The sequence below is a fragment of the Schistocerca americana genome, chromosome 1 (genome assembly GCF_021461395.2).
Source record: "Schistocerca americana isolate TAMUIC-IGC-003095 chromosome 1, iqSchAmer2.1, whole genome shotgun sequence".
NCBI classification, from domain to species: Eukaryota; Metazoa; Arthropoda; class Insecta; order Orthoptera; family Acrididae; genus Schistocerca; species Schistocerca americana.
This window is the reverse complement of record NC_060119.1, coordinates 344,382,516-344,398,712: the sequence shown is the minus strand read 5'-3', so window position 1 is coordinate 344,398,712 and position 16,197 is coordinate 344,382,516. Positions and strand designations below refer to the sequence as shown.

Sequence of the window (16,197 nt, the reverse complement as noted above, 5' to 3'; positions counted from 1 at the left end):
TGGTTCAATCCCGCGGCCGGCCATCTTGATTTAGGTTTTCCGTGATTTCCCTAAACCGATCCAAGTAAATGCCGGGATGGTTCCTTTGAAAGCGCAGGGCCGATTTCCTTCCCCATCTTTCCCTAATCCGATGAGACCAATGACCTCGCAGTTTGGTCTCTTCCCCCAAAACAACCCAACCCCCTACATACAACTGTGAATGTATCTGCAAAATTATATTAATGTTCAGGAGATATGACGTCATAAACACTGAGATGCGCGGAAAACTTGCTTTTGGTTGAAATGGAGCACAAACAGCCAGATTACAATCATCCAGTAGTCGGACGTTTGAAGCTGCTTTATATACATGGGCGTTCGATTCTTTGAAGATGGTTCAAAAAATGGTTCAAATGGCTCTGAGCACTATGGGACTTAACATCTGATGTCATCACTCCCCTAGAACTTAGAACTACTTAAACCTAACTAACCTAAGGACATCACACACATCCATGCCCGAGGCAGGATTCGAACCTGCGACCGTAGCGGTCGTGCGGTTCCAGACTGAATCGCGATCCTTTGAAGAATCGGGGGTAAGTATTTCCTACGATCTTAGCTCGCTGACGTCAACATCCAGTAGTAGCGTGGACTGCAAAACCTTTGTTCACAACACGACCCGGTGTCTCCTCGGTGGTCGATACAGGTTTTGCTGTGCACACTACTTCTAGACGGTGATGTCAGAAAGCTAGGATCCTAGGAAATACATATCTTATTCCTATAAGAAGTATATGCGCGAGGTGCATCTGAATATGGGGCTGGTAGCTCCGAAATCGATTAAGACACAAGAAAAAGAAATTGCTGGTCATTTTTTCAGTCAGCGGAAAATTCTCTCCTAATACCGCTCCATCGAATTAATTTCTCTGCACTGTAAGATTTCAGTCGGGCAAACACGCGGTGCCGCCAGTAAGGTGAGGCCTCGGAAACTTCAGTTAAGCTACGCGTTTCAGTCCAGCAGTGAGTCAGCTTACGGTGCTGTCGCACGGCCGTTGTGTCCTCCAGTTTGATCAGCGATGGGCGTGGCCGGGAGGGCGTGGTCAAATAGCTTTCATCTACTCATAGACCTTGCAACGCGAGGTGAGCGTCAACAAAAACTCAAAAGAAAGAGTTTATATATTACAGATTACTCGCCCACTGTAAGACGCGTCACTTGCCCCTTATCGTGAAATATAACTACGTAACTAGTGCAACTACACTACTGGCCATTAAAATTGCTACACCACGAAGATGACGTGCTACAGACGCGAAATTTAACTGACTGGAAGAAGACGCTGTGATACGCAAACGATTAGCTTTTCAGAGCATTCACACAAGGTTGGCGCAGGTGGCGACACCTACAACGTGCTGACATGAGGAAAGTTTCCAAGCGATTTCTCATACACAAACAGCAATTGATCAGCGTTGCCTGGTGAAACGTTGTTGTCATGCCTCATGTAAGGAGGAGAAATGCGTACCATCACGTTTCCGACTTTGATAAAGGTCGGATTGTAGCCATCGCGATTGCGGTTTATCGTATCGCGACATCGCTGCTCGCGTTGGTCGAGATCCAATGACTGTTAGCAGAATACGGAATCGGTGTGTTCAGGAGGGTAATACGGAACACCGTGCTGGGTCCCAAAGGCCTCCTATCACTAGCAGTCGAGATAGGCATCTTATTCGCATGGCTGTAACGGATCGTGCAGTTACGTCTCGATCCCTGAGTCAACAGGTCGTTTGCAAGACAACAACCATCTGCAGCATGGACTATCAGCTCGGGGACCATGGCTGCGGTTACCCTTGACGCTGCATCACAGGCAGGAGTGCCTGCGATGTTGTACTGAACGACGAACCTGGGTGCACGAATGGCAAAATGTCATTTTTTCGGATGAATCCAGGTTCTGTTTGTAGCATCATGATGGTCGCATCCGTCTTTGACGACATCGCGGTGAACGCACATTGGAAGTGTGTATTCGTCATCGCCATACTAGCGTATCACCCAGCGTGGTGTTATGGGGTGCCATTGGTTACACGTCTCGGTCACATATTGTTCGCATTGACGGCACTTTGAACAGTGGATGTTACATTTCAGACGCGTTACGAAGCGTGGCTCTACCCTTCATTCGATCCCTGCGAAACCCTACATTACAGCAGGATAATACACGACCGCATGTTGCAGGTCCTGTACGAGCCTTTCTGGATACAGAAAATGTTCGACTGCTGCCCTGGCCAGCACATTCTCCAGATCTGTCACCAATTGAAAACGTCTCGTCAATGGTGGCCGAGCACCTGGCTCGTCACAATACGCCAGTCACTACTCTTGATGAACTGTGGTATCGTGTTGAAGCTGCATGGGCAGCTGTACCTGTACACGCCATCCATGCCCTGTTTGACTCAATGCCCAGGCGTATCAAGGCCATTATTACGGCTAGACGTGGCAGTTCTGGGTACTGATTTCTCAGGATATATACACCCAAATTGCGTGAAAATGTAATCAGAATTCAGTTCTAGCATAATATATTTGTTCGATGAACACCCGTTTATCATCTGCATTTCTTCTTGGTGTAGCAATTTTAATGGTCAGTAGTGTATGATTTCTGTTCCGTGATACTGTTTCCCTCTTCAGTGTATTACAAGAGGCACAATGATCCAATTAATAGTTAGATATTACTTCGTTTTCGCTTATTACCTATACGCTGTCTTCGCACATAAGGCACTTTAAAGCGTGAACGGCATATTACAGAAGGCAAACCTTTTTGGTTGATAGGCTACGTCACGTTCTTCTTCAAGTTTCTTCTTGAAAAGACGATATTTCGACGCTTCTGCTGGTATTTTTTTCAAGAATCTCCTTGTGGCCCCAGTGAACTGACTGTGGATAATAGTAAAGTCCTGTAGAAGACTTCAGCAGAGTGTCGAAACATCGACCTGTGAAGAAGAAATCTGAAGAGGAACGAACATGACGCGGCCTCACAATTTAGAAGTTTTCTCTTCAATGACAATGGCCTCGAGAGCCTGCAAACTTATATAAAACGTCATATTACTCTGGAAAGATTCATAAGAGAATGGATTACTATCATCAGAGCATAGAGTTGATGTCCAAAGCTTGGTCTTTTTTACACTGCTGGGAACGAATATCAGTACACCATTTTAGAGGTTCCAAATTCACTAAAGATTTCTGTTGCAACAGTTCATATGAAGTACATAAGATGATTACATTCACAGATTAGTAGCACAAGCGGTTCTGAGGTACCAGGTATCGACCCATGGAGCAGTACCCATATTAGTTCGTGGTATAGCATCCACGGGTGTAATACAGGCGCAGACTGTGGCACCCAGTCGATCGTACAGATAACGAATACTGCTCTGCGAAATGTTATGCCACGCCTACTCGATCCGTTCACGTAGTTCTGTAAGGGTTGTACGCTGATGACTCGCACGAGTCACTTCCCTTCCCATCGTAAACTACATGTTCTTGATTGGAGACAAGTCAGGAGATCGTGCTGGCCAGGGAAGTTGCAGAGTATGTTGAGTTTCACGGGCAGTGCGTGGGCCAGAATTATCCTATTGGAACAACACATCACCATTCTGTTGCAAAAGAAGGCCCTAACAACATTCTGCACGTACCGAGCGCTGATTAGCGTCCCGTTCAGAAATACCATAGCTGAACGAGGGCTGTAGCTTACCGCACCCCAAACCATAAGGCCAGTGTGTCTTGGACGAATGCACTCTACGAGAAAGCACTCAACAGGTGTACGTCGTATGCGCAAACAACCATCATTTGGGTGCAGGCAGAACCCGTTTCCATCGCTGAAGACCACGGCGCACCATTCCATTTTCCAAGGGATCCTCTGACGGCACAAGTTGAGCCGTGCACATCGATACTGTGGGGTGAGTGGAGGATGGGCTAGAGGTGTCCGTGTCTGTAGCCCCACTGCTAATAACCAGTTCGTAACAGTTCGTGTTGACACGTCTGGACTCCAAAGAACCTCTTATCTGTCCTCTGGTATCTATACAACAGTCACTGCTGTCGAAACAGTACAAGGATCCTGGTGCCCCAGCACGTCCGACTTGTGTAGCAATTCTCCGAAAGGACCATCCCGCCGCTAGGAAGGCCACAATTTGACCCCTTTGAGACTCGCTCATTTGGTTTTGGGAAGCATGAATGCATCTCTGTGGCACGGTAAATGAAAATTTCGTGTTACTAGGGACTCCCGTCGACTAGACCGTTCGCCGGGTGCAAGTCTTTCGATTTGACGCCACTTCGGTGACTCATGAGGATGAAATGATGATGTTTAGGACAACACAACACCCAGTCCCTGAGCGTAGAAAATCTCCGACCCAGCCGGGAATCGAACCCGGGCCCTTAGGATTGACATTCTGTCGCGCTGACCACTCAGCTACCGGGGCCGGACTGTGGCATGGTTACCGGCTTGCTTTACAAGTCTGCAGCACACTGGGACCTCTGGCTGTGAGCATTTCCTATTAAAGGGTACACACATCTATCACTCTGCTAGCTATGCCTTTACGCTATCTGTTGGTGGAAAACATTAAAACCATTACCAATATATCAACTATCCCCCAGGTGGCATATGCCATCATCGGATCAATATCGACATCGTCTTTCCAGGCGTAATTTTTTTTTCTTCATTGTATAAGGGCCACATGGGCGCAGTGGCTTGACAGTGGACACGTATTCGTGAGGGAAGTCGTTCAAAACCCCGCCCAACCATACAGATTTTGGCTGTCCATTATTTCGCTAAATGACCTGGAGGGGATGCTGGGATGGTTCCTTTGAAAGGGAAAGCCAGTTTCCTTTCCTATCTTCCCGAAACTGTAATTGTGGTCTTTCTCTAATTCCCTCGTCTTCGACAGTACGTCTAACCATAATCTTCTCATCTGTTTCCCCCAAAGGAACAGTCGTGCAAGATACAAAACACAGGTGGTCAAGTAGTTGAGGAACTTTCTGAAGCTCTTTTCTGAAAATATGTCCGCCGATCGTTATTTTCGTTTTTAGACACTTGGAGATCAGCAGCAGCCCCATGTATTGACTGCCGTTAGTATCACAACGCAAACGGCTGGCTTTGGAGTGGTGTCGTGACTGGGAAGCATGGACTTCTGATGAAAGGCACCGCAATGTGTTCAGCGAGTGTTCGTTTTTCTGCACGACCCCGGATGACCTTCGTCGGCCAGAACGGCGGCGACCTGGGGAGATGTCGCATCCTTCGAACGATTTGGAGTGGCATAGCTGTGTTACTCATGGCATCATGGTGTGAGAAGCTACTGGGTATGAGTTCAGGTCACGGCTCGTAGCAATCAAGGGAACTTTGATGGTAGAACGATATGTCACGGACATCTTGCGTACTCACGTGTGGCTTCTCATGCGACTGTATCTTCGTTGCTTCGTTTAACAGAATAATGCTCTCCCACAAATGGCATGTGGTTCTATCAACTGTCAGCATATGCGGAGGTCCTCTCATCGCTAGTAGTGTCCCCTTATCTCTATGCGATAGCGCATCTGTGGGACCAGTTCAGACGTTAACTCCGTCCTAGTGTCACTATCCGGTTATCTATCAAGAACCAGTTGCAGCAGTGGTGGTGGGCCAGCTTACCTCAGGAGAGGATATAACCCAATCAGTGCATTCCTACGGGCCAGAAGGGGAGCGATGTCATATTCATAAGTGGACTCGTACTGTCAAGCTGTTTCTAAATTTGATTGGATATTGTGATCAATGTAATAAAATCATGTACCCCTTCAGGCCGTGAAGTTTCATTTGTTTGTCTCCTTCCTTATGGGTGCTTCACTTTTTCTTGTCAGGCAGTGAACTTGTTCGTGTATTTTTTTGTTTGATTTAAAGCTTGTGTCATTCTGATTAAACCTTACGAAAATCCACTAAGAGATACAAATAGTTGAGCGCAACTGCAGCCGAAGTAATCCACGTTTCCGAAGTAAACCGCTTCCAGCTGCGTAAGAACGTTTACAGGAAAACGACCGGTTTCATGATGTCAAATCGCATCCTCAGATGTACATCTGCAAGACAGTTGAAGTACAATTGATATTATGATAAAAAGCATATACCTATCGTAATAATCTATGCTCTATGACAGCCAATATGAAATAGTATAATATGAATAGTATAACATTTATGCCCTCATACGAGCAGGAGGGGGACTCAGCCTTCTGAAAATGAAATACTGTTACCCGCAAAAGAAACAGAGCATTATAGTTCAAACTGGCCTGATGAAAACCTGACAAGTTAAAAGATCAAAACAAGAAAATAATTAAAGGTAAAAGCCCCAGCTAGTAACACTGAAAGCCCATGGTTAAGAAAACTCACTTCGTACTAGGAAGCGGCGGGCAGCAATCCTCGCCGTATGGGCCACACTGCTAGTCAATGTATTCGTGTGTGTCACGGAGAGCACTATCGCGACCTTCCACATAGCAGGGAGAGTTACAAACATTTTCGTGACTATCGAAATATCATGGAATGACTGAGGCCCTCTTTACACAGCACAAAAAACTTCAGTATACAAAAATATAATACAAAACCAAACAGACCAGACGCAAGAACATATAACAAGAAGCCCAGGATCGATAACCAAGAAATCGGACAAGTATGACATTATGTCCCTGAAAGGCAAACAATACCCCCAACACACCCTTAAAAAGCGGGCAGAGTTAAGACATTACAATACATTGACGAACTTTTTGCCTTTCAAGGACGTAAAGTCGTAGTTATTCGACTGCTTGGTTATTGCTCCTCGACTTGTATATGCTTTTGCTTCTGGTCTGTTTGGTCCTGCACATTTGGAATGTTGAAGTATTTTATAGTTTATATGGTTGTGCTGTGTAACGGGGGCTTCAGTCATTCCTATGATACTTGGATATGCACGAAAATGTTCGTAACTTTCCGCGCAATAAGTTTGGTAGGTCTAGTGCCTTCCGTGACGCACAAGATCACACTGACTAGCAGTGTGGTCCTGCACGACGAGGCGATTGGAGGGTTGCTGCCCGCCGCTTCCTAGAATGAAATTTTCATAACTATGCTCTTTCACGGTTGCTTTCTGGGGCTTTTACCTTTAACTGTTGCCTTATTGTTTTGATCTTCTCACTGTAAGGAAACGCGCTTTTAACATCTCAGTTTTTCAACCCGTCAGTTTAAACTATGATGTCCTGCTCGTTGTGGGTAACAGTATTTTATTTTGAGAAGGTTGAGTTCCTCCCCCCCCCCCCTTCCTGTATTAAGGCTTAAACGTTTTACTGACGTGTATTTCACATCGGTTGTCACTGATCATACATCACCCACCGGGCTAACCGAGGGTGCTAACGCACTGCTTCCTGGACTCGGGTAGGCGCGCCGGCGGATTAACGACGTGGGCCGGTGTGTCGGCCAGCCTGGATGTGGTTTTTAGGCGGTTTTCCACATCCCGCTAGGTGAATACCGGGCTGGCCCCCACATCCCGCCTCAGTTACACGACACGCAGACATTTGCACCACTTCCGTACTATTTCATGGTTTCCACTAGACGCAGACAGCTGGGGTACACTGATTCCGTCCTGGGGAGGGGGGGGGGGGGGGTATGGGGTGGCGGCAGGAAGGGCATCCAGTCACCCCTTTCAATTAACCTTGCCAAATCCGTTGTAACCACGCCGACCCTGCGAACATTGCGGGACAAAGACGCAAGTGAAAGTAAAGTGTCATAGATCATTAGGATAGGTCTCTTTTTTTTATCATAATGTCGATTGCACGTTTCTTATCTTGTAGCTGTAAACCTAAAGATGTTATTTGACATCACGAAACTGGCCGTGTTCGGGTAAAAGTTCACATACAGCTGCAAGCGGTTTATTTTCAGAAACGTCTATTGCAGACAGATTTTCAAATCAGATGCGTAGAGACTGGGGCCTATAGGACGTACTCTAAACATTTGATCGATGATACGTATCGATCCTTCATGGTATCGATAATTTTTTTTCTTCCATTACTGCTCAAGAGTACAGTGACGATACCTGTCCTTCGATCACCGCGTCCCTCCGGGTAACCCTTACTTGCACGCCACCGTAGGGACAATGTGCTCCTTCAGCCCCGCCATGTTCGTTCGCATCCTGTCGTCAGCTCATCGAGGAAGACCTGAGAGCTCAGCCTGCAGTGAGCACCGCACTCCAGCCTTAACGACGTAATGGCCACTCTACATGTCCGAGTGTCGCGCTCCCAGCCGGATACGGCGGCTGCAGTGTAAGGCCAGACGCCACGGCCTGCAGCCTGCAAGCTGGACCGGCCCCCGCCCATACCGGGAGCGCCATCAGATAACTCCTGGGGAACGTACGGGTGTCGCCGGCGAAAGCAGCTCACCGCCCACACGCACAACTACTGACCTTTACGCACTGCGCAGCGCCACTCCAATAAATAGCGCGTTCGCCTTCTGTCAGTGCACAAACCGCCGCCAACCGGACCTTTCTCGTCACCGAGAGGTCGAAAGAGAAAACACCGCCCCATTTCTCTCCACTTACACAGTGCCAGAGTCGCAAATTATCTGTGATTATTCCAAGAAAAATGCGAGGCAAGAAGCGGGGGTGCTTCCCTGGATCCTATGGCTAACGACGAAGGGAAATTATGCGCAGTATGAGAACGATCAGCTTTTATCGACTTAAGGATGTGCATGTAGGAAAGCAGATGGGATACGGTGGAGCCCGTCACAGACAGGGAGTTGGGGAAAGGGGGGGGGGGGGGGGGACTAGGGGTGGTGAAGCTTTTTCAAATGCTTTCCTTACTTAATACTGCAAAACATGGATGCATGTGTTCGAGTCTTTTGTGCAACACAGGCAGAAATAGTGGGGTGTGTTTACACAAACCAACAGGAAACATGCCATGGGTGGAAATAACTGTTGTGGTTGGTCCCTGATACTCTGGATACTGACACTGGGACAGAGTTGATATCTGAACTGGTCCTACACATGTTCTATTGGGGACAGATCTAGGGATCTTCATGGCTAAAGAAGTACCTCAACATCACACAGACAGTCATAAAGACACGTGCCACGTCTGTTGAAAAATGGAACAATGATATTACACATGAGAGGTAACACATGGGGATGTAAGATGTCCGTACATATCCTTGTGCACTCAGAATCTCCTCAATCACTACCAGCTGTGACCTGAAGTCATACCTGATGGCTCCCCACAATATGGCACAAGGACTAACATCACAATGCCTCTCCAAAACACTGGAAGGAAGGGACCTCTTCCCAGGTTGCCATCATACTTGCAGATAGTGGTCATCTAGATCAGTGCGGAACCATGACTCACTGCTAAGCACAATGTGATGAAGTTCATCAGCAGTACATGTTTCCCTGCAATAGCACCATTGCAAATGCAGCTGGGACATGGCATGGGATGGTAATGTCCCAGTACAGCTTCTGCTAGTATCTGATCCACAGTGTGCAATGACACAGAATGTTGGAGGTATGGATTTGAAGGGAATACGGTGTGCTTGGTGCATAATACTGAGATCCTGTTCGCCTGAACATTGATGACAAGTATACCTGCCATCACAGTCTCATGCAGCCAAGAATTAGGTCACTATCACATCCAAAAGCACCACATATCTAGATATTACATAATTTGATCAACCGGCGAAATGGAGGCTCACAAAGAGGCCTCTTCCAAATTCTGTCAGATCCAGATAATAATTTCTTACATGAGTATGTGAGATCTGTGTGTCCTTTACAGTTCTCGAGAACTGAGATGATATGAACACGTTCGACGGACGTGACAACAGCGATGGCCGCAGTGTTTGCTCAACTGGCCTCCCCCAGGGAGAAGAAGCCGACTCAAGCCAAGGGCACCGTAGACGGAACTATAGTCAAAGTCACGGAAAGGAGGGTCCTATGGGAAGGAAGGAGACCGGCGGAACAGAAGTTCGTGGCATTGAGAAAAGGCAACTGCTAATATGTGAAAACACTCGCTATAGTAAAAAAAATAGATACATTTACGCCTCTACTGGACTTATGCTGATGAGCCAAGTCTTTGGTACGTTTCTGGAGGTATGTGGCATCACATATCTATACAAAGATCACGCCATTCCCGCAAATTATGGGCCACTGTTTGTGAGCGTAGAGGTGACGTTCAGTAGCGGCCCAGATGCGTTCCATAGGGCTCAGGTCCGACGGATTACGTAGCCAAAACACCAACGTGAATTTCTATCATCAATCTTAAGCCATAATACACTACTGGCCATTAAAATTGCTACACCAAGAAGAAATACGGATGATAAACGGGTATTCATAGGACAAATATATTATACTAGAACTGACATGTGATTACATTTTCACGCAATTTGGGTGCATAGATCCTGAGAAATCAGTACCCAGAACAACCACCTCTTACAATTGGTGAGAGATCTGGAGAATGTGCTGGCCAGGGCAGCTGTCGGACATTCTCTGTATCCAGAAAGGCTCGTACAGGACCTGCAACATGCGATCGTGTATAATCCTGCTGAAATGTAGGGTTTCGCAGGGATCGAATGAAGGGTAGAGCCACGTGTCGTAACGCATCTGAAATCTAACGTCCACTGTTCAAAGTGCCGTCAATGCGAACAAGAGGTGACCGAGACGTGTAACCAATGGCACCCCATACCATCACGCCGGGTGATACGCCAGTATGCCGATGACGAATACACGCTTCCGATGTGCGTTCACCGAGGTGTCGCCAAACACGGATGTGACCATCATGATGCTGTAAACAGAACCTGGACACATCCGAGAAAATGACGTTTTGCCATTCGTCCACCCAGGTTCGTCGTTGAGTACACCATCGCAGGCGCTCCTGTCCGATGCAGCGTCAATGGTAACCGCAGCCATGGTCTCCGAGCTGATAGTCCATGCTGCTGCAAACGTCGTCGAACTGTTCGTGCAGATGGTTGTTGTCTTGCAAACGTCCCCGTCTGTCGACTCAGGGATCGAGACGTGGCTGCACGATCCGTTACAGCCATGCGGATAAGATGCCTGTCATCTCGACTGCTAGTGATACGAGGCCGTTGGGATCCAGCAAGGCGTTCCGTATTACCCTCGTGAACCCACCGATTCCATATTCTGCTGACAGCCATTGGATCTCGACCAACGCGAGCAGCAATGTCGCGACACGATAAACCGCAACCGCGATAGGCTACAATCCGACCTTTATCAAAGTCGGAAACGTTGTGGTACGCATTTCTCCTCCTTACACGAGTCATCATACCAACGTTTCACCATGCAACGCCGGTCAACTGCTGTTTGTGTATGAGAAATCGCTTGGAAACTTTCCTCAAGTCAGCACGTTGTAAGTGTCGCCACCGGCGCCAACCTTGTGTGAATGCTCTGAAAAGCTGATCATTTCCATATCACAGCGTCTTCTTCCTGTCGGTTAAATTTCACGTCTGTAGCAATTTTAATGGCCAGTAGTGTAGCACCATTTTGGCGTTGTGGCATTGGCAGGTTGCTGCGGCGACACTATATTAAAGGGAAATCGTCACTGACATGAAGAAAGCGGCCGCGAATGAGGGAGGCTCTCTTGAGAGGTTATCCGATTGCCTGTAATATCCGCAGCAGTCATCCTCAAGACACCTACGTGGCGCCAAAGTGTCGGTATTACCCAGTCGAACGTGAACTGCAGTAAATGTGCCATAATGCGGACATCTTCGTACATACAAACGTTTACATGGAAACATCCGTGGTATATTCGCTGTGTTCTTCGACGATTTCCTTCAGCTGCACAGTAAACAAAGTGTCATGTCTTGCAATTCTTTCCACGTGCAGCGCTCGAAGTTAACGTACTGCGAACGCTAAGAAGGCACTGTACAACGCTACATGCTATTTACTGGCTCAGTGCGAACATCAGGACGTTACAGCACTTTGTATTTAAAATCAACTTTGATTTAACGGTGTTTGAAGAAGGCACTAACGCATGCTTTTAAAGCTTACTCAGTATGGGTTTCCAATCTCTGATTTTGTATCGAAATACGATTGTCGTTGGTGTCGACGTAATACGTCATGTTGGGCACTGAATTTTGATCAACTTGTATATGCGCCTATGGTCACTGAGGAGGCAATGGAACAAAGTAATCCCGTGTTGGCATACGTAACCTGCTGCAGGCAGGAACAATACTGTTGCGAAATGTGCTGCATGCTTTGTACTGAAGCGGTACGCGTCACTGGCTGGCGTGTAGGATCGGATCAAGAGCAAATATTTGTTATTCAGTATTTCTTACTTCTGGAGAGTCTCGAAGTCTCTAGGTTTTCAATGTTTACCTATTCCGTAGTATTCGATGTTTATAGAAATAGCAGCGTTCTCTGTCCAGGACGCAGTTCTGTTGTGTCTGTACGTTAGTGTCCGTAAATACGAGCTTTCTGTGCAAAATGTTATGCTTCATTGAGGACCAAGTTTTCTGATTTGGTGTGCGGTTGGTCCCGGCGGAGGTTCGAGTCCTCCCTCGGGCACTGGTGTGTGTGTTTGTCCTTAGGATAATTTAGGTTAAGTAGTGTGTAAGCTTAGGGACTGATGACCTTAGCAGTTAAGTTCCATAAGATTTCACACACATTAACTCATTAACTTTCTGATTAGGACTTCATTGTGGTTACGATATGATAATGAGAGATACGTCGCCTGCATACTTAATAGAAGCCGAGGGAGACCTCGTAGTTTGGAGGCCGGAGTAAGGCATCACAGTAGCTGAGGATGAACAGGACTAGGCCTCGAACCGCCATTGTTTTCATAGACGAAATATGCTACTCGAGGAAAATGTATTCCGCGACACAGCTGGTGATACGGTCAGTTACTAGTGATACCTCTACTCGGCTGCCATATGCCTAGGAGCTGCCATATGCCTAGGATTGCGTGGAACTGCTTTTCAGGTCTTCATCCGTGCTTCGGCCACTGCTTACAAATTCTCAGGAGCGGGAACTTCGAGTGCATACAGAGGATGCTTCTGTACCAGTGGGAATTCGACAGCCCATCCGCTGGTACACATCTAATTGAGGAAAATACTGGTGCCACTCGTCAATGATACGTAATTACCGTCTGAGAACAGCGACAATTTGCAGCAGCAATTACAGCCTAATACCAACTGTAGTTTTGCGGAGCATCTAATAAACTTGACTGATGCTACGAGTATAATGGGTGCTGCAACGAATACACATCTCGTGAGAACTGCACTCATTAGTAAGGTTTCCGGAGAAGCATAGAGGCAGCAAATAGGGTATTCATCTGCTATCAGATTATTCTACACCTTATTTTAAATTACTGAACCAATCGTGAACAGCCTTATAGTATTTTCTAAAGGCTATCATATTCACCGTGGTCCTTAGAAATTACTTATTTCATTATTGAAGTTTCTGCCTTTGGGTCATTTTCAAGCGGCACTGCAAAAGATTTTGCTTTAGCACATTTCAGACTTTTAAAATCCCCCCATATATACGCGTCATCATCAAAAACAGACCTTTCCACTGTAGAAATATAATGAGACGAAGTTCTGTATGTTGTGAAATAATGTAAATTACGTGAAATGTTACAAATGTTAATATCATTAACGTAAATCGTTACAAATCGATGTTATAGGACACCGTTTACATGCAAACAAAGGCCGTTCGCGTCAAGGGCCTTATTTTACATGTAAGCTCAGTGCCAGAAAATCGATCTGTCTTTATAAAAATTCTACATGACTGTGGACACCGACCATGAGAAGTAGAAAGGCTAGAATTTAATTTATTTCCGAGGTTGAGATCACTCAAGTTGGGAAGGACGAGTTAAACTGAATGGTGATGGTGGAGGATACAAGCGAATTATGTGATTTACGGGAAGAGGCCAGCAAGAAGATGACTGGACGGGGATTTATGTCGGCATTCACAATGTGTGATAGTATGCGCTTAGTCACAGCTGAGAGCAAATTTTTGATGCCAATAGGGATATGGCTGTGGCTATTTTCGTATCACTACGTTGAACAGAATCCTGTGGGCACAGTTTAGGCCAAAACAGACACACACTGCTGAGCCAACTTTACAATCAGCTGCTTAATAGCTTGTCTGTCCGTTTCTGGAACGAAATAAGTCACTGATTCTCCGTGTGAGGGATCTGACAGTTTGTTGGTAGGTTTGTGGAGGTATGTGGCATTAGATGTCTACCCACAGTTCACGTAATTCGCGTAAATAACGGGCCGTTGTTCTGCGTACGCGTTGATAGCGCCCAATAACAACCCAGATGTCTTCCGCGGTATTTACATCCGCGGTATTTACATCAGGCGAATTTGGTCGCTGAGGCATCACCGTGAGTTCACTATAACGCTCCTCAAATCACTGTAGCACGGTTCTGGCTTTGAGTTACGGACAGTTATACTGCTTAAAGATAATATCACCTTCGGAATATATCAAGCATGAAGGGACGCAGGTGGTTCACAGCTGTCAGCGTGTCTTCTATTACTACCACGGGTCGCATGCAAGTGCAGGAGAATATCTGCCATAGCATAATACTGCTGGATGATTCCATCTCAAATCATACAGAGCAAGAGTGAATGCGTCACATTACTATTTCAAAGTTTGCTGAGAAACAAATATATGTTGAAGTTCACAAGATACCTCTCCAAAACTACAATATTTTGATTTTCTGGTGATTTTTTAAAATGCTAGAGACGTCTCTAAATGAGAGTATTTGTGAAAAAGTTGTAACGAAAGGGAAAATTGACAAATTGTAATAAAGAAACCGAAAGTGATAGAGATCTGAATTTGTTTTCAATAAATACTTTGTTCCCAATACTACGAGAGAAGAATAATACATGGGTACATCTGAGCTTCTTTCACCTTTTATTTTGGAAAAATAAACTATGAAAATTTGTAACTTTTTGCGAATTCAAAATTATGTTTTGAAAACATGAATAGTCACAAGATGTTAACTGCCTTGAGAAATGATAAAGTGGAAGTAATGTTGTCAGCTATGACATTAACGCAGGAAATTCTTAAACATTCAAAATATTTATACGTAAAGATTAACGAATCTCAATGTTCTAAATATTTCATATCACGGTAGTTGGTCATTGTACTTAGGGAATGTACAATCACAGTGGGCAATACTTGTCTGTACAAAATGTGAGAAACTTTTCAGGTAAACCTAGCGCTACTCTCAAAGTCAAAAAATCATGGACGTTTAAATATTTAAACTGATCGCTGATTTTAAATAAATGTCATGCAAAACTGGTATTTATGAATCAAAATAACTACTTTGCAACATTATAAGTGAGTGGGAAAACAATTCACAATTTTACTCGAGAGCATCATATAACAAAAGTGAGATATATAGAATATTTATACCCACTTTTCTTTTTGTGGTTGTTGTTGTGTGGTCTTCAGTACAGAGACTGATTTGATGCAGCTCTCCACGCTTCTCTATCCTGTGCAAGCAAGCCTCTTCATCTCCGAGAAACTTCTGCAACTTACATCCTTCTGAATCTGCTTAGTGTACTCATCTCTTGGTCTCCCTCTACGATTTTTACCCTCCACGCTGCCCTCCAATACTAAACTGGTGATCCCTTGATGCCTCAGAACATGTCCTACCAACCGATCCCTTCTTCTAGTCAAGTTGTGCCACAAACTCCTCTTCTCCCCAATTCTATTCAGTACCTCGTCATTAGTTGCGTGATCTACCCATCTAATCTTCAGCATTCTTCTGTAGCCCCACAATTCGAAAACTTCTATCCTCTTCTTGTCCAAACTATTTATCGTCCATGTTTCAAAATAGTAGCTTACCATTTCTCTGTGGACATTTAAGTAACTTGACGGCTTACTGGAATACGGTCATGCTATACTTCGGGGGTGTTCATCTATGAACCGAAATTCAAGGGGGAAACAAGTCCTCTCTAGGAAATAGGACCTTCCCAAATCCTGTAGCATGCCAGCCACAGTGCGACATGGAAACAAGAATCCTTCAATCACTTTGGTAGGACTGCACGGCAGTGTGTCAGTTGGGAGAGAAGAAACACATTCGTTCAATCCAAGGCCGTTAGAAGCTGATTCTGTTGGTCAATTTCAGTGTGTTTTGGGAGATTTCCCGCAATCATCTGGTCGAATGCTGGCACAGGGATACACTATACTAGAGCAACCTAAAAAGTATAGCTTTCAAAACAGACTTTTTCTTAACTTCAAATAATAGAGTACATTAAAGTAATGCAATAA

General features: G+C 45.6%; 1 protein-coding gene across 1 annotated transcript in view; it reads right to left on the bottom strand.

Annotated features, from left to right (window-relative positions):
- The window catches only part of LOC124599145 (tyrosine-protein kinase Dnt-like), a 560,517-nt gene that overhangs the window by 66,123 nt on the left and 478,197 nt on the right, over positions 1 to 16,197 (bottom strand). The gene's annotated exons all lie outside the window — the stretch shown is intronic.